This window comes from Alligator mississippiensis, chromosome 2 (assembly GCF_030867095.1).
Source record: "Alligator mississippiensis isolate rAllMis1 chromosome 2, rAllMis1, whole genome shotgun sequence".
Taxonomy (NCBI): domain Eukaryota; kingdom Metazoa; phylum Chordata; order Crocodylia; family Alligatoridae; genus Alligator; species Alligator mississippiensis.
The window spans coordinates 224430705-224450370 of record NC_081825.1 but is presented as its reverse complement, the minus strand read 5'-3'; the positions used below and the strand labels follow the sequence as shown (position 1 = coordinate 224450370).

The 19666-nt window shown below is 45.9% G+C and overlaps 1 protein-coding gene across 1 annotated transcript in view; it reads right to left on the bottom strand.

The window, feature by feature from the left end:
• Positions 1 to 13935, bottom strand: part of ACCS (1-aminocyclopropane-1-carboxylate synthase homolog (inactive)) — a 97588-nt gene extending 83653 nt beyond the window's left edge. The window contains exon 1 of the mRNA XM_059722768.1: positions 13761 to 13935. The gene's annotated coding sequence lies outside the window, so the exon portion shown is untranslated. The remainder of the gene's footprint in view (positions 1 to 13760) is intronic.
• Between the last annotated feature and the right edge of the window lie 5731 nt (positions 13936 to 19666).

Here is a 19666-nt window from a genome sequence, read left to right as displayed (position 1 = left end):
AATTCACTCTAGAAAGAAGGTGCCATCTTTAACGGGGGTAGTTAACCACTGGAACAATTTATCTAGGATCAGGGTAAATTCTCCATCACTTGATGTCAAGACAGAGTATCTTTTTAGAAGAAATACTGTTGCTCAAACAGAAATTATGGGCTTGAATGAGAAATTATGGGGTGAGGTTGTTTTGGCCTGTGGCATGCAGGTCAGAGATGATAAACATAATGGTCCTTTTGTCCTTCAAAACTATGAAAACACTTCTCAAAGTTATGCGTATTTCCTGGCAAAGCATACAGGAAAGCATGCTGCCCTACAGAATTATAAAAACACAGGAGAACGAAAGGCCAGTGTGACATACAAGAGATTTTAACTGCTCCCTATAATAACAAGGAAAAGAAAATCTCTTTAAAAGAATACATTTTTTCCCCAGGTAAAATAAAGAACAGTGAAAGGGGAAATACTCCTCCATATTGATGCCAAAAGTTAAAAGAACAAGCACTGTGCAAGTGGAAGTAGGTAGAGGGAGAAATAAAACAGGTGCAAATGATCGCAACCAACGTTCATTTGATGTGTGCAAAGAAAGGATAGTCTCAGACAGTAACATATGCAGTATATATGTGGTGGTCAAATTATCAAACATGGGCAAATTCACCTTTCTGTGTGCTTCCAGCGTAAACACAGATGGATTCTGCTGGCATCAATTAAGGTGGCCCCATTTCTATTAGTATGACCAAGAGCAGACTCTGGGCTGAAGTGTTAAAAAAAAAGTGAAAAAAATCATTTGTGTGGAATTAGACATTTTTCAAAACCAAAGTTAAATATGGAAAGCTCCTGTTTTTATACCGTCCAGGTTGTGAACCCAGTCCTTCTTCATCTTGTTCCATGTATTGTTATAGTTGACTATACATTGTAGGTGTAAAATGCTACCAAATCAGCATAGTAGGATTTTACAAGCACTGGGCACTGATGTAATCTAGTTGCTTGGTTTGCACTGAAATCATGGGAAGCATCATGTGAAACCAGATTCAGTGCAATTTTGCTCTGACACTCTGGGTCCTTTCAAATCTTGAAAGCTCAGGGAGGCCGCAACCTGTAAGCAGATGGAAACTGCTAAACACCAGAATTTCACATAACTCCTCTCCAGCGCTTCCCCTTGCTTTGCGCAAGTCTAGAAAACAATGATTCCTATGTCTGCAAATTGTCTTCTTGGGAAGAGGGGCCCTATTATCAGGGGAAGAGGAAGGAAGCACATACAGTGGGAGATTTACAAATCCAGCTCCTCAGACAGATTGGAAAGGCAACAGGAACTCAGAATAATGTTGTGCAGAAGAGGATTTTTGAAAAAAACATTCCAAACTACCACCATCTGGTTCTAATTTTGAGCTGGAGATGAATAGACCTATAACTAAAAAGGCAACACCAGATGCCTTGATGTTGCTATGCAGGAAGCAAAGCAGCAATTGTCCTGACTCATTGCCAGGACTTTAGATTTGTCTCCCAAGCAAAGCTGCAGAAGGCTTTTATCACCTCAAGGTGACCTGTAGGGTATTTTTGTTTGTTTGTTCATAACAATACTGTAAATAGCCTTTTTGCTTTCTCTATGGAAAAGGAAAGCCAGAAAAATCTGAGCTGGGCTTTCCTGCACTGCAAAAGGTTTTTTCCTGGTCTGTATTTTATTTTGAGACTCTGCTTTCTCATGGTTTCACAGAAGGACTGGTGGGGGTCTCCAAGGTTTATTTTGTTGACTCTTACACATGACCTGAAGGGTGATAGCTGGGAAATCACTTTGAATCTTTAACAAAGACTTATTTTCTCCAAAAATTTAAGTCATTCATTGTTAAAAAAGGAAATAAATTTCAATGATCCAAGATCCCTGACCCTCTGGTTTCTCATTGTTTACTCTCCTGTCAATGGTTGAAGTCAGCATTTCATTAGTTCTCAAGTCAGTTCCATACTAATACTTCTCTACATTAGCACTGTAAGGTCCATCTGCCACCAGTGTACCATCACCACTGCAGCTCTATCAATGCTAGCACTAACAGGGCATGTCTACACATTCAAATAATCTGGGAGCAGTTTACTCGAGTAAACTCTCCCGGGCATGTGTCTATACGTGCAGGGATGTGGGAGAAGATTTGCTGCTCCTAGCAGCAGACTGCTCTTTGGTCCATGCAGCTCCCCCTGGGTGCTAGCCGGCTGGGACATTGCTCCCTGCCCCCGGAAGCTGCCTGCTCTCAGGGCAGGCTCTAACCCCAGAGCCCGGGTGGGGACAATGTTCCCCTGCACTGGCAGCAGGAAGCTCCCATCTGCCCCTCCCTAATCATGGGGCCCAGGCTGGGAGATCAAAAAAATCTGCCTAATAAGAGTGAAAGAGGACCACTAAGGAACTCTTCAAAACTAGGTTACTGCATTACCTAGGAATATTTCAGTTCAGAAGAATGGTGAGCTAGAGTGACAAAGGCATCCCAGAGCAAAATTTAAACAATCCGTTATTGACACCAATGAGCTAGCCACTTGTCAAACTGCCTTATGCTACACAACCATCCCCTGGCATAGCAGATGAGGCATGGGTAATGTCAAGTGAGTACCAAATAGGCCTATGCTAGTAGACATGCCTGAAACGTGTTCTGCACAAAACATGGTGGGTTGTGAAGGTGCTGCCATTCCTTTTTGACTTAGTAACTATGATGATGCTTCTTTCATGTAAGAGATTCAAGCTCATTGTCATGGAAAGGGTTGTAAGGTAGGAGGAACCCCTGAGAAGAGAAGTAATTCTCCTGTACTTACCTCAGGGGAGAGGAAGGTCGCAGCAGGGGCATGTGGTGGAACGTGCATTTCCAGAGTGAGTTCTCTCTCCAGACTGGTGAGTGGTGAACCACACCAGGTACCTCCAGCCCCAGAAAGGGGCAGCTGGTGATAGACTTCAGCATCAGGAAGCGTGAGGTGCTGGAACACTCTCCTCTTGACACCCATCTGCAGTGTTCGGCAGCACAGAGGTGCCAGGAATAAGGTACAGGTGGTTGAAAGACCATTGCTTCAGAAAGCTCCACTGCAGGGAGCTCATCCATTGAGGGTACAGCAAGTGGAAGCGGCTTCCAATAAGTAGGTGTTGGGAAGGGGAGCGAAAAGATCCAGTGGACTCAGCCCTCTCTGAGGGTAGGACTTCCCTCTGGAGTCTGAAGGGGCTGGATTTGGGGGGGGGGGGGGGGTGCTCTCTCTCTGTTTCTTTGTTTTTCTCTTTGTTTTGTTTCTTTCCTCAGTTTGGGTATTTTTTTCCTTCCCAGGACTAGAATCCATTTCCAGACCACTAGGTGGGCCCCAGGAGGTTTTTTTTGGACTTAAAAGAGCAGTGGCCCCCTACTTAGAACCATAGATTTGAGGTTGGGAAGGAGGCACTTTTCCCAGGTGCACTAACTATCACCAGAACCATACAGCCCTGGACTGACATCTGGGGACAGCGAGGTAGCAATGAGCAAGGAAGAGGTGAGTAGGGAGGGAGAGAGGAAAAAAGTGAAGTGGGGGCAGGGGCGCCAGGAGCAGGGGGGCATAGGGAAGGGGGTAATGGGGCAGGAGTGGAGGGGGAAAGAGGAAGGGAGCAGAGGGAGGTGGAGAGTGGGTGAGCACAGATATGCTGGGCTGTCACTGGAGGGGGGCAGGGGTGCCTGGCAGCTCTCCATGCTCCAAATTGAACCTGAGCTGACCCCTACCAGGCCCTGCAGCTGCCTACAGGGAAAAGGGGAGGCAAGGCAAGGGGGTTGTCTGGCAGCCGCAGGTCTGCTGACAAGTAAGGGATTGCATACCCACTGTGGTACACGATCAGAGCGTGACGTCAGGAAACAGCGCCCCCCCATGGAAGTTGTCCAGGACAGAGGAAAACTTGACATACATTTCTGTCATACAGACAAAACTTGACATACAGAAAAGAAAACAAATAGAAATTAATATGCTAGGCCCATGGTAATCAACATCTCTCCTCTGTGCACACTGTTACAATATCTGTTCTAATTGCTCCCACCTTTTTTTTCCCTAGACCACCCCTTTCTGTGTTTAGATCATAAGCTTCTTGGGGCAGAGATCACAAGAATTTGTGTATAAAAGAAAGATGCATGTAAAAAATGCAAAGTGGTGGGAGGGGGAGGAGAGAGGAGCACCCAGTCCAGCATGCCTTGCAGTGGGAAATTTGGGGGCCTCAGGAGGTAGGGGGTAAAGGAAGAAGAGTGGCATGACCTATGTCTGGGGCATTTTCCCTTTTTTGCTGTCCCTTCTCTCCTAACCATGAGTCCAGTAAAGTTCAGTACCTTCAACTTAACCAAATCCTGCAGTGTGCTTGCCTGACTAAGGGTGCGCAGGTAGGGTGATGCCATGCTTTTTGGTTCCCAGGTATGATGAAGGGCCACAATTGAGCAGGCACTGATGACACAGTTGACTGTTAGAAAGATAGCTGTTATTAAACAAGCAGTACAAGTGAAAAAGCTCCAACAGAAAGGGAAAAGGAGACAGAAGAGTTCTGGCCTCTGCAGGACACGCGAGGAAATCTGGTGGTCGCACCAGATGACAAAGCTAATCTCTTTAACAATTTCTTTGCCTCCATTTTTCTGAGCAGGGACCAGGTCATCCCCCCTGACGGTCCCAGGGGAGGCACAACCAGGCCCAGGGTCAGTGAGGACCTAGTTAGGGAACTTCTGATGGGACTAGACGTGTTCAAATCAGCAGGTCCTGATGATTTAAGTCCCTCAGCAGAGTGCTGAGGGAATTAGCAGAGGTCGTTGTGGGACCCCTGGCACAGCTTTACGAGCACTCATGGTGCTCTGGTGAAGTGCCAGAGGACTGAAAAAGGGCCAGTGTGGTCCCCATTTTCAAAAAAGGGAGAAGGGAGGACCCAGGAAACTATAGGCCCATTAGTCTTACCTCGGTCCTGGGGAAGCTCTTTGAGAAAATTATCCAGGTGCATATCTGCGAGGGACCAGCAGGGGAGATTATGCTTAGGGGCAACCAACATGGGTTCGTCAGAGGCAGGTCCTGTCAGACCAACCTAGTTGCCTTCTACAACCAGGTCACAAAATCCTTAGACGCAGGCATCGTGGTGGATGTAGTCTTTCTGGACTTTAGGAAGGCCTTCAACAGTGTCTCTCACCCCATTCTCATTAAAAAATTAGGCAACTGTGGTGTCGATGCCTACACGATTAGTTGGGTCACCAATTGGCTGGAGGGTCACACCCAGAGAGTAGTGGTGGACGGGTCATTTTTGACCTGGAATGGTGGTGGATGGGTCATTTTTGACCTGGAGGGATGTGGACAGTGGGGTCCCCCAGGGCTCGATCCTTGGACCCACACTGTTCAACATCTTCATCAGTGACTTGGACAAGGGGATGAAAAGCACCTTGTTCAAATTCGCGGATGACACTAAGATGTGGGGAGAAGTGGGCACACTAGAGGAGAGGGACAGGCTGCAATTAGATCTGGACAGGTTACAGGGGTGGGCAGATGAGAACAGGATGGGTTTCAACACTGACAAGTACAGGGTACTGCACCTGGGGAGGAAGAACCAGCAGCATACCCACAGGCTGGGGAACTTCCTACTTGTCAGTGCAGAGGCAGAAAAGGATCTTGGAATCATTATTGACTCCAAGATGAACATGGGCCGACAATGTGGGGATGCGGTCAGGAAGGCTAACCGCACCTTGTCATGCATCCATAGATGCAACACAAGCAGGTCCAAGGAGGTGATCCTCCCCCTCTATGCGACACTGGCCAGGCGCAGTTGGAGTACTGCGTCCAGTTCTGGGTGCTGCACTTCAGGAGGGATGTGGACAGCATTGAAAGGGTCCAGAGGAAGGCCACTCGCATGATCAGGGGGCAGCAGGGCAGGCCCTACAAGGGTAGGCTACGGGACCTGAACTTGTTCAGCCTACACAAGAGGAGGCCGAGAGGAGATCTGGTGGCCATCTATAAACTGACCAAGGGGGACCAGCAGGCAATAGGAGAGTCCCTGTTTCCCTGAGCACTACCGGGAGTAACAAGGAACAACAGCCATAAGTTGATGGAGAGTAGATTCAGGCTAGATATCAGGAGGCACTACTTCACAGTCAGGGCGGCTAGGATCTGGAACCAACTTCCAAGTCAAGTGGTGCTCGCTTCTACCCTGGGGGTCTTCAAAAGCCACCTAGCTGGGGTCATTTGACCCCAGAATTCTTTCCTGCCCATGGCACGGGTTCGGACTTGATGATCCGCTCAGGTCCTTTCCAACCCTACCAACTATGAAACTATGACTACATACCAAAGTGGCCAGGTGTAGCAGTGGGGGAGGTGAGGTGTGATGCCATGTGGCATTCTTGGAGGACCAAACGGACCCATGTCACAGAATGCTTGGTGTCACACCTAACACTGAACCAGTTCCTTGTGAACCAGCTGAATGGGTACACTGTTCCAGGCAGCTCTATACTCATTTAACAACCTCATATGTGTGTATTACAGGTGATGCATCCATACCCCGACATGGGCTGTAAGCTGGAAGCAATACAGACCTAGCAGAAATGCTCCAAGCTAAACTTGCTTTGCTCAAGGTTATAACAACTTGGAGCAATTTTGCTATATTTGTTGCACTCCTAACTTCTGCAGGTGTAACTGTTACAGCATAGCAGGTGCTGTGTGCACTCCCAAGCAGCAGTGTATTTTTGCCCATGGCCTTAATGAAATTAGACAGTCATGGCATTAAAAACAAGGACCACTCATGGGTAGGAACTACTTAATTTGCAATTTTGTAGCTTTTGCAGAAACCACAAAATCATGCCTTGTCTGCAAAATCTGCAAAATCAAAAAAAAAAAAAATCTTACTAAAAATGACATGCAGGCTCCCCAGTGGGAGCAGTCCTTGTGGCCACTAGGGCCCAGCTTTGCAGCCTGCCGGGGGAGGTGGGGGAAGGGAAGTTGCTGGCATGAAGTGGAACAGCCAAGATGGCAGCCCCCCTTTCCCCTCCCCCCAGTGCTGCTGACTGGCTGAAAGAGCTCCTTGTTGTGCAGCCCCGCTCCTCTCTGTCAATCAGTGGGAAGGGGCAAGACTTCATCATGGACAGCTCTCTTGGCCAATCAGCAGTAAAGGACAGGGCTTCTCAGCCAATCAGTAAAAAGGGCCGGCCTTGCCATGAAAAGGCCATGAAATTGGCTTTGCGTGCTACAAGTGTCCCACAAAAATCCCTTTCACTCTTCATCACTTAGGTAGACCCCTAACTCATGGGCCAGTAACTGGCTAAAGGACAGGAAGCAAAGGGTAGGTATAAATGGTTAGCTCTCAGAATGGAGTGGCTGACCCCAAGGGTCTGTGCTGGGGCCAGTGCTATTTAACATATCTATAATTTACTTGGAAAGGGCAATAAATAGTCAGGAAGCCAAGTCTTCAGAAGATACCAAATCAGTCAGGGTGGAGGAAAAAACCCAAAGCTGACTGAATGACTGCAGAAGGATCTTGTAGAATTGCAGGACTGGGCAACAAAATGGCAAGTTGATAAGTACAAAGTGATGCACATAGGAAAAAATAACCCAAGATGCACATATACAACGATGGCCTCTATATTAGCTGTTACTACTCAAGCCTGATCTTGAAGTTATTGTACATAATCCTCTGAAAACAGCAGCACAATTCAACATCAGTCAAAAAAAAAGCCAACAGAATTTAGGAACTATTTAGGAGGGAACTGAAAACAAAAGAGAAATGTCATCATAGATTCATAGATGCTAGGGTCAGAAGGGACCTCAACAGAACATCGAGTCTGATCCCCTGCCTGGGCAGGAAAGAGTGCTGGGGTCAGATGATCCCAGCCAGATGCCTATCCAGCCTTCTCTTAAAGACCTCCAAGGTTAGGGGAGCACCACTTCCCTTGGAAGCCCATTCCAAATTTTGTCCACCCTTACTGTGAAGAAGTTTTTCCTGATATCTAGCCTAAATCTGCTGTCAGTTTGTGACCATTGTTCCTTGTTACCCCAAGAGGTGCCCTGGTGATCCCTTGCTGTGTTCCCCTAATTAATTTGTAGGTGGCCACAAGATCACCTCTCAGCCTTCTCTTGCAGAGGCTGAAGAGATCCAGGTCGATCAGTCTCTCCTCATAGGGCTTGTCCTGTAAGCCCCCAACCATACGAGTGGCCCTCCTCTGGACCCTCTCGAGTCTATCAACATCCTTCTTGAAGTACAGCACCCAAAACTGGACGCAGTACTCCAACTGCAGTCTGACCAATGCTGCATAGAGGGGAAGTATCACTGTATAGTTCAATAGTACACCTACATCTTGCATATAGCTCTAGTCCTGTCACCTGCAAAAGTATAAAATAGAACTAGAAAAGTTACAGAGAAGGGCAACAAGGATGATCAGGGGTGTGGAGAGGCTTCTGTACAAAGTAACCCTAATTAAGCTAGGACCTTTCAGCTTAGAGAAAAGATGACTGAGAGGGAATATGTGCACGTAAAGGTACAAAGAGATCCGGTGCATGATCCATACAATCTTGCTTCTTGCCATGGGAGTGGGAGGCATGTCTGTGGGACCATGCATCAGATCACATCACACCTTATTGCCAGTGCAGGGGGATGCTGGGATCACAATCAGCTAACGGGGCTCCCAGCCACAGGGGCATACCTGGCCACTTGTTCAATTAATAGCATGTGAGGAACCAGCTACAAAGTTATTCCACATTTTCTGTGGGATAACTTTGCGTCTTCTTCCTTTTTTTATGATGCCATTAATGGCTTTAATATTTGGCTGGGTTTCAATTCAAGATGCAATTAACTGGATAATCATATCTTAAGTGTAATACGCAGCAGCAACAGCCTAGGATAGTGAATGGCATGGAGAAAGCAAATGTGGATTTACTGTTTACCACCTCTCATAGTATCAAAACTAGGGGCCATGGAAGGAAATTGTTAGGGAGCAGATTTAAAGCAAACAAAGGAACTTATTTTTCATACAATGTGCAATTAACTTGTAGAGGCTGAAAATTTAACAAGATTCAAAAGAGGATTACACATATTTATGCAGGGTAAGTCCATCAGGCATCATTAGACATTATAATTACAGCTGCAACCTCCAAATTAGGACTTACTGTACCCTGGAAGCTGTGAGGAAAAAGGAGCATTGGACATATCAGTTTGTATAAATACTATATTTACTCACAAACCACACACCCCCTTTTCTCCAAAACCAGCCCTCCAATAGTCTTAAGTTGGGGAAGCTGATTTTTCTTTGCTGGAATGGAAGCATATAGATACTGCTGCAAGATGGTTACCAGTGTCTCTATCAGGTTGCTTGTACATGTGACAAACATTGATCATTTTTGCAGTTTAATTGCATCATACTATACACATGCAGGGTTTTTATGATTAACATGTGTTTGCTACATTGCAAATTAAACCACATCTGCATGTACTTCAATTTGCAATGTAGGTTTTTGTAACTTTGCAGCCTTTGACAGCTCACCCCCAGGCAGAAGCAGTGAGGGGGCCTTATTTGAGGGCATGCAGTATGTGAAAAAATTCAGTAATCTTCTTCTTAGCATCCAGTCTGACTGAGAGATAGGAAATTGGGCTAGATGGACCTGTGGTCTTATCCAGTATGGCATCTTTTATGTTCTTAACACAAGGATATGTAGTATATTTTCATAAATATATACCTTCAATAAAAGGTATTGTTACCCATTACAAATGGATTTCCAAATACAGCTCTTAACATTAAGGACTGTTATTTTAAGTGACTATAAAGCACCATGCACATTCCACTGTATATATGATCCTAAACAAATAATTGCTTGGCTCGTTTATGGTTACATTTAAAATCACAATAGCTCTTGATCAATGACCTTCTAGAAGGATACATGCACTTTCTGCAATAATATATGTGTTCCCAGTTTCATATTGGTGTCTTTGGTTACTGGTACCTTAATTTCCCTGTGCCAAGCTAAGGGAATTGATTCTCTTTCTATGGTACTGGAACACAACATATGGGTTCTTTGCACTTTCTGCCCCCCTGACTGTAACTGTCAGAAATCAGCTGTGCAGGCATAAAATTGACAGGAAACTGGTATGAGGCCACTAATGTAAGAATATTAAGGATATCAAAAGGAACATGCTGTGTAATTCTCCAGCCTGTTTTCAGAGGGCTGGGAAGAGAGGCTCTTGATTCTGTTTCATTGGTTAAAAGCTGCTACAATTTGGACAATTTTTAACAGTAAATTGCAGCTATAACCAAAACCTGAAAGCCTTAAAATGCCTTCTGAAACCAATCCAAAAAAACAGTTTTTCCAAGTGCTTTTTATTATACAAGAGAAGCTAGAGAAGTAGATACTTATGCAAGAAGCACTGGCCAACAGCACAGAGAGCAAACATTCCCTGTGCAATCCGAGATGCACCTATTGCCAGGACTCTTCAGGGCTTCTTCTAGGTGATGAGTGCCCACCGCTCCCAATGGAGGAAGGCTTTTTTGTTTGTTTTAGCCCTAACAAGCTCAAGTGCTCAAAAATCACAAGTCAGAATTCCTCAAAAGGACAAAGTTTTTGCACTTGTGGCAGAGATTACTAGCACCTGTACACAAATATCCTTTTATCTTAAAACAATAGACTGTGTGTGCTGAAATACATCCAACCACTGAAGTGGAGGGAAGCAGAAAAACCATGCAAAGGCTGCTGGGAATATAAGAAAAGACCAAACTCATTCTCTGGTAGAAAGCATGATGATGTCTTTACTGCCTGTGCAAAACATACCCTTTTAAGATCTGTACCACCCATCTGACTAGACCTCCATACCATAACGTCCACAGGATTGAATCTGTCCATACATGGAGAATGATCATCTGTGGCAGCCCAGCTGATATTTTAACCTTTGAATCCATGGGAGAGCCATATATTTCCAGCCTGTTGTACAGCCCACTAAATCAGGCCTTCAAGTCCTCACTGTAACGATTTGGAACTGTTTTCTGGAAATTTTGGCACCAGCCTCAGAGGAGGCAGAGACACTTTCATCTCCGTTACTGCTACAGATATTTATTGAATCAACAATGGCTTTCATGGACCTTCAGTTGGCAGCATGCACAACACGAAGAAGTGTGATGCAGTTGAGAAAGTCTGGCAAAATGGGCACTAGCCAGAAGCGATCTGCTCATCTGATGAGATGTGGGGCATAAATAGGTGACCCTATTTCCCTAGTTTCAAAATGGGACTCCTCACTCCGACATCCTCAGTTGTCTCCGAGCTCTGGTCTCAGCTCAGTGCACTGGAAAGTGGGGGGGGGGCGCGGGGGTAGCTGAGTGCTCGAGAGTAGGGGAAGGGAGTATGGAGGTCGGAGGAAACAATTCCAGTTTTCACCAGGACTGTCCCATGTTAAACACCAGTTCTGGATGTCTCACTGAGACCAAAACAAAAGCGTTCATTTGACCAAACGGACAGGATGCCCAGAACAGATGTCTAAAACTGGACTGTCACAGTGAACACAAGATATTTGGTCACCCTAGGTATATATAATTGCTGCTATTATTCTTATTCTCTGTGGGCCTGTAATGGGCCCTGGAGCACTACCATATTAAAGCACTTAGTAGCATGCTAGGAAAATGCTATCGGAATTTCCCAAAGGTCAGGGCACAGAGGAGGAAGCATTTACAGGAAGAACTTCAGATTTTTCCATTACAGACAGACAGGGAAACAAGAGGGAAATCCCAGGCCCAGAGAAGATAAGAACTGAGACATTCACCAAATCCAGAATCGCCCAAGTTCATTGCAAATTAATGGGATTTCAGCAAGAGAAAAAGCAACACTATTCAAGACACCCAACTGGCTCTACCAGACCTGCTCAGTTCTTCTCTTCTTGAATTCACTCTGAATCTCTGTGTATTTTTGCTCCAACAACTTATTCAGTGTTTGACACCCTCAATTTCTGCATCTTAGGGCTAAATGCAAAGCCAAAGAAAACCTGGGAAGGCTTCCCAGAGTGGTTCTCCCCAGTGACTGCCAGTGGCATTGAAACATATTTTCAATAGATTAATAGGTGCTTCTTTCTTCTCCCAACAGTGCCATTAACCCAAGACAGAAATAGGGTTCTTACAAGTGCAATCTGGAGTTCTCATCAACTGCAGCACTCATACACAGAGCCTGAGAAATGTTATACAAACTTTGTAAAGCATCTCAGAAAACAGGATGCAAATGAGTGTGGGAGCACTCATACACTGAGCCCTTTATGTCACAAATTAGAGCCCCATGCTATGGCAGCAGTTTCTCACATCAAATAAATCTTCCGTGTTTCATCCAATAAATAAACCTTGGCAAAAAGGACATTTATCTCTGGAACCTCTAACTGTGTATCATACAAAGAGAATATGGGATGGCACACTCACAGCACTTTTAAAATTGTGTATTAGATTTGGGTCTGAACAGCAGAGTATGGACTGAGATGTGATGATCTATGAAGTTTAGGAGTGCTCAGGTCTTCTGGCTCAGAGCAGTAGGAGATGGAGTTTTCTGAAGTGTGGCAGGACTGCATGCCCATTATGAACCTCAGATGCAGAATATAAGGATTCCTCAGTCAGCAGTCCACTGTATCTGGAGGCCCCCTGGAGTTGGTAAATATGGATCCTTGTCTGCTTTTTCTGAACTATGGGCCCCTGGCACATGTTACACTTAATATGTGATTAACCAACTAATCATGTCTTAAACTGTAACCCAGACACACCTTAATATTCCTATTACACCATTAATCGAATGTGTGACTAGGTTGGGGCTCCCAACCAAATTGCACAGCTATGGCTGGGAGCCCCATTAATGGGCAGGGCTCCCAGCTGCAGATGCTTGATGGTGCAGGACTGTGATTCCAGGCTCCCCCTGCACTGGCAATAAGGAGTGACAGGATCTGATGCTCGATCCCACAAACACGTTTGGCATGGCAGGAGCCATGATTGTGGAGAATGCCCATCAGATCCCATCACGCTTTACTTGCACATCTTTCAGGGGCCTTATTCAAATAAATTTAAATACCCTTCATTAACAAAATATCTGGCTTACTGAATATCAGAAGGTGTTACATGACCCAGCAACAACTTTTATCAATACTTTTTTGGAAAAGATGTACAAGTCACACTACATTAGATGAGCATCTAATGAAAACAGATGGGTCTGCCCCTCAGAAGCAGCAATGTCATTTAAACCTGTGCCGAGAAAAAACCCTGCTGCCCTCCTCTTCTCCTATGTGGGCCTCTCTCCTGTGTGCCTAAACCTGGTGAAAGCATCAAACAATATTTCTGTTGACATTTATGTGAGGTTTTTTCAATTTAAATTGGGATATTTTTGACCAGTGTTGTTTGTACCACTTATGTTTGCACTTTTGATGATTTTAGACACCTCAGCCCATCTCTTGAAATATATTAGGAAAAAAAGACAGTTACTGAGATGGACAGACCTTAGCTATGTCTACAACTGCACTATGAAGTTAGCTTCCATAACAGGATGACATTTATACCACGGCTTGGCAAAACCAGTAATCTGCATGCTGGAGAAGGACATTGAACCAGGCCTTGGGTAGGAGGAGTGAGAAGAAAGGAGATGGGTATTGTTGTAACAATCAAAAAAACCCAACCCCCCCCCCCAAAAAAATAAAATAAAATAAAAAAAGCCAGCTTAGCAAAGAATCCATAGATGTGATGATAAATGTATTTCCCTACTCTCTCTCTCTTTCTTCCCCACTTCTCCAGGCTGGTACAGGACCTTCATGACCCATTATTCACCCAGACTTATTCAGTACTTACATGTAGCTCTCTTCCTTGGGGTGACTATTATAGATGTCCCATTTTGTCCACAATGCTGAGTCAAGTTGGGTGAGGTTCCCCATGGAGAGCTTCCAAAGTCATTATGAATACTGGAAGACAGCAAAGCAACCAGAATGTAGCAATATTCTCCAGGGACAATTACAAAAAATCTTCCTCAAACCTTTCCCCAGTAAGTTCCCTCACCCAAAATCATCTATTATGTTGTATACTCATTTGGAGTCTTTCTTTTCTTTCTTTCTTTCTCTCCCACCTTGTCCAGCAGAACAATCAATCACAGCAATCAGTTTATTCTTAAAACATTTTGAAATGATCTTGCTATTGGTGAGAGATGCCAGACTGATAGCTCTGGCCTCCAAGCCTCTTATTTATCTTCATGACAGTAGGACAAGCTTCCCATATGCTGTCCATTGTAAACAGGCCCCTGGTCAATAGGCTGCTCAGGAAAATGGGAATTCAGTCTTCATGGCCCATCCCATGTTTGGCTTCTCTGCTAGGAATGCCAGCTAAGAGTCAACTATAATGCTTTTTTAAATAGTATCATCATAGTATCATAGTACTTAGGGTTGGAAGTGACCTAAACAGATCATCAGGTCAGACCCCCTGCCCCAGGCAGGAACAGGTGCCAGGATCATATCACTCCAGCCAAATATCTGCCCAGCCTCCTCTTGAAGACCCCCAAGGAAGGAGAGAGCACTACCTCAATTGAGAGCCCATTCCAGAGCCTGGCAGCCCTAACTGTAAAGTAATGTCTCCTGATATCCAGCCTGAACCTTCTCTCTAACAATTTATGGCCATTATTCCTAGTAACCCCTGGTGGTGCCCAGAGGAACAGAGCCTCCCTTAATTCTCGTTGGTCCTCCATGGTGAGTTTCTAAATGGCCACCAGATCCCCTCTCAGCCTCCTCTTGTTCAGGCTGAATAGGTTCAGGCCCTTTAGCCTCTCTTTGTAGGGCCTACCCCACTGCCCCTGGACCATGCGAGTGGCCCTCCTCTGGGCCCTCTCAGTGCTAGCCACATCCCTCTTGAAGTGCGGCGCCCAGAACTGGACATAGTACTCCAACTGTGGCCTAACCAATGCCGCATAGAGGGGAAGGATCGCCTCCCTGGACCTGCTTGTGTTGCATCTGTAGATGCATCACTTAGCCTTCCTGACTGTTTCCTCGTATTGGCAGCTCATGTTCATCCTGGAGTCAACAGTGACTCCAAGATCCCTTTCTGCCACCATGTTGACAAGAAGGGTGTTCCCCAGCCTATAGGTGTGTTGTTGGATCCTTCTCCCTAGATGCAGCACCTTGCACTTGCCTGCGTTGAATTCCATCCTATTCTCATCTGCCCACCTCTGTAATTTGTCTACATCTAGCTAGATTCTGTCCCTCCCCTCCAGCATGCCCATCTCACCCCACAACTTGGTGTCATCAGTGAATTTGGACAGCGTGCATTCCACACCCACAGCCAGATTGCTGATAAAGATGTTGAACAGTACAGGCCCCAGGACTGAGCCCTGGGGAACTCCACTGCCCACATCCCTCCAGGTCGAAAACAATCCATCCACCACCACTCTCTGGGTGTGACCATCTAGCCAATTTGCCACCCCTCTGACTGTGTAGGTATCAATGCCGCAGTCACCAAGGTTTTTTAACAGAATGTGGTGGGAAACCATGTCAAAGGCCTTCTTAAAGTCCAGGAAGACAACATCCACCCTGACGCCCTCATCCAGGAACTTTGTGACCTGATCATAAAAAGAAACCAGGTTAGTCAGGCAGGACCTGCCCTCAATTAACCCATGTTGGTTGCCCCTGAGCATTACCTCCCCTGCTGGGCCCTTGTAGATATGCTCTTGATAATTTTCTCAAAGGTCTATCCAAAGAACTGAGGTAAGACTGACTGGCCTATAGTTGCCAGGGCCCTCCTTTCTCCCCTTCTTGTAAATGGGGACCACATTGGCCCTTTTCCAATCCTCTGGTACCTGGCCAGTGCCCCACGAGCGCTCATAGAGCCATGCCAGGGGCCCTGCTATGACCCCCCCAAATTCCCTTAGCACTCTCTGGTGAAGAGCATCTGGACCTACTGATTTAAACATGTCCAGCCCCTCCAAAAATCTCCCTAACTAGGTCATCCCTGACCCTAGGCGTGGCGGTGCATCCCCTGGGTCTGTCCGCAATTCTAGTGGGGGAGATGTCCCAGTCCCTGTTCAGGAATACAGAGGCAAAGAATTCATTAAAGAGGTCAGCTTTTTCATTAGCCGCAATCACCAGATTGCCAAGCCTATCCTGTAGGGGCCCCACGTTACCCGGTGCCTTCTTCTTACTTCCTGTGTATTTGAAAAAGGACTTTTTATTATCCTTCATTCTGGTTGCTAGTCCTAGCTCCATCTCTGCTTTGGCCTTCCTAACACCCTCCCTGCAGTCCCAAGCAATGGAGGTGTAGTCCTCCTTGGTGATAGCTCCTTGCTTCTGCTGTTTGTACGCCTCCTTTTTTGCCCTTAGGCATCTCTGGATGCCTTTGCTGAGCCATGGGGGCTTCTGAGCACTTCCGTCCTGCTTGGTGTGCATCGGGACTGACTCCCTTTGAGCTTGGAGGATCGTCTCCTTGAGGAACAACCACCCATCTTGGACTCCCATCTCATTGAAGCTCCGAGACCCCAACACCTCTCCTACTAACCTTCTTAGGTTACAGAAGTCAGCCCTTCTGATGTTGAGGGCCTCTGCCTTGCTGCCTTTCACCACCCTGCGCTGGATAGTAAATTCCATCACTGTCGCCTAGGTGGTCAAGTACCTGCAGACCCATCACCAGGTTGTCACTTGTGGCAAGGACCAAGTCCAGCAAGGCATTTCTCCTCGTGGGGCTGTGCACCTCCTGGGTTAGGTGGAGGTCCTGTATCCCAGCTAGGAACCTACGTGAGCGTTCGGACCTGGCTGATTGCTCCTCCCAGCAGATGCCTGGATAGTTTAGGTCACCCAAATGAACAATGAATGATATGAACTAGGCTGAGCCCAACAAATAATTGAAAACCACTGAATGGTAATAAGAGGATTGCAAGGATTTTCAATTGTTACAAGCTAAGACTTCACTCAGACCAGTGACCCTGTGGCCCTTTGCCTATCCCTCGTCCTTACCTTTTGCCTACTAATATTTGCTAGATAGATTTGAAAGCAGTAACATTGGTGACAGGAAAAAAACCCCAAAAAACTCTGAAGGCTGGAAACAAGTGCACATGACAGGGGACTCTCTGATGCCAGGCAAATACCACCAGTTCCTGGCCTCTACTACATCAAATGAATGCTTCCCATTATTATGTCCCAGAAATCTCTTGGGTAAGGCAACATGCAGTAGAGACAGAGACAGTTATTTTTAAGAGATGTTTCCTCTCTGGGCTGTCAAAGCTCTGCAAGAGCTGGCAATCAGCCCATGTTCATTCTGATAAATGCTATTTGCAACTAAAAATGGATTTACAACCTAACCTCTGAAAGCTTGTCTGAAGTAGAACAAACAGTCTTGTTCTGAGATTCCATTAGTGGGAAGGGCTGAGATGGAACTATTCTGGTAGCAATTTATTTTTATTTTTCACCCCATTTTTTCATTTGAAATAACCAAGACGTAACAAAAAGACTGCAGAAATAGTACTAGGGTCATTATTAATGGAAGTAGCAAACAAGACTCAACTAAGCTTATACCTCAGATGTCTCTATCTCCACATCCTCTCTTCTCACCATGGCACAGATCTGCACATTTACTTGTTTCCTTTGGTGAACTTTGACTCTTTCCAGCTTGCCTTTTTGTTATAAAAGAACCTATCCTTCTTGGAGTCTAAGCACTGACAGTCTCTTTACTCCTCACATTCCCTGAAGACTACTCATCAAGCCCTTGGAAATTTAAATATTCTCCTAGTAGTCAGCTGGAAGTAAGGGAAGTGTCAGTGCCTCCAGGGGTAATATAGGTAAAGTGAAGATTCCCTGCTATTATCTGTACCGCTAAGTAATAGAATGCAATTAAAATGTTCCAGCCTGGAGGGACAAGGTTAGCTGAGGCTAAATGAGAGCTTGCTAGATGCAGGGGATACAGCGAATAAATGAGACTCCTGCAAAGCTGTGGTGTTAGGTAACATGTCAGACTGATATAACAGGGCAGGATGTTGAAAAGTTCTCAGGATTGTTTTAAGCCCGAACCAAAATAAGTCAGGGGGAGTTTTGCCAGGGATTTCAAGGAGACCATAGTCCATGCCCATTTCATCATGGGGCAAATTTTCAAAAGGGTCCATAATAAGACACCTTTCAGCAAAGCATAAAAAGAAAGTAAATTAAGAACCACCTTCAGCCTTAACCTCCAAACAACACTCTGCACCATTAGCTTGAAAACAAGGTGCAAGATGCCCCTCATCAGCTTTTGGGGACAGGGCATATTTCAGTTGCAGTGATTAGTTGTGAGGTACTTAACTCTGTAGTTACCAGGTCCCATAGGAACTTCACAGGATAAATCAAATGTTAACAGAGGTTAGGGACAGAAATTACACATACACCGGTTTAAGTACTTGGAAACTGGTTTAAACCTGTAACAGAATAGAAGTTCTGTGCACATGAACCAGTTTCAAAATGGCTGAACTGGTTTAAGATAAAAATGGTTGAATATAGTATCAGGCTTAACTGATTTAGGTCAAATTGGTTTATGAAACTTCTGTCCCTGACACTTTCCTGATCCTTTGACCCCTGTCCCAGACCCCTTCCTTTCCTGGTTCAAGTTAAATCAGAGTCCCCCAGCATGCCTTGCAGCCCTGGGCTGGGCTGGGCTGTGCTGTGCTGTCTGCTCCAGAGAGCAGGCCTGGCCCTGCTCCTTTGCTCCCTATCTGGCTCACTGGCCTCACTGCCTTACCCTAAACCCAGCCTGGGGTCTGAGGCCAGAGAGTGAGGGTTAAACACCCCTTCCCCTGCTCACACCTACTGCTGGCTGACTGTGACTGTGGACTACAAATCCCAGAGGCACCTGGAAGCAGGAAGTGATGAGCAACCCTGCAGAGTCCTGCTGCTATAATTTTGGACTGAAAATCCCAGAGACCTTGGGGGCAGCAGGAAGAGGGTACAAGCACACACCCCATGCTGGCTACATGCCAGAGAGCTGTGCTCTAGGGCCCCCCAGCTTCTGGCCTGAGCCACTGTGGCTGCATTTCCTGAATCAAAGGTAATTGTCTGTGCAGTTGTTTTTCAGTTTAATCTCTGCATTTTAGATTAATTTGCAAAGACTGAAGTGATTCAGCCTTGGGCTTTTTGATTGTCTGTACTTAGTCTAGGAAACTGGACTCAATCCTTCTTGATTAGATTACTGCAACCTTATTAACTCCATGGGATTTGTCATCAGGTCTCCTATGATTACCAGCCCCAGATTTTTAGCCAAAAAGGCTTGAAATGGGTATGTTTTAAACAAAACGCCCCTTGGGACTCGGAGCGGGGGGGGCAGCAAAGGCACCAGTCACAGGGCTCAAGTGCCTATATACTAATGCTAGGAGCATGGGGAACAAGCAGGATGAATTAGCGCTCCTGCTTGCACTAAACACCTATGACTTAGTGGGGCTAACAGAGACCTGGTGGGATTCATCCCATGACTGGGCGGTACATATTGAGGGCTATAGATTGTATAGAAAGGACAGGTCGGGGAAGAAAGGGGGGGGGGGGTTGCATTTTATGTCAGTAAGCAATATACATCAACCCTCATCAAGACAGAATCCAAGGTTGAGGAAGTAGAAGGATTGTGGGTTAGGCTACATGGGGGGCAAGGAGAAAGGGCTTTGGTGGTAGGGGTCTGCTACAGACCCCCACATCAAGGGGAAGAAATAGATGCGGGGCTCCTGAGGCAACTCTCGGAGACCATAAAAGCTAAAGAGGCGGTAGTCATGG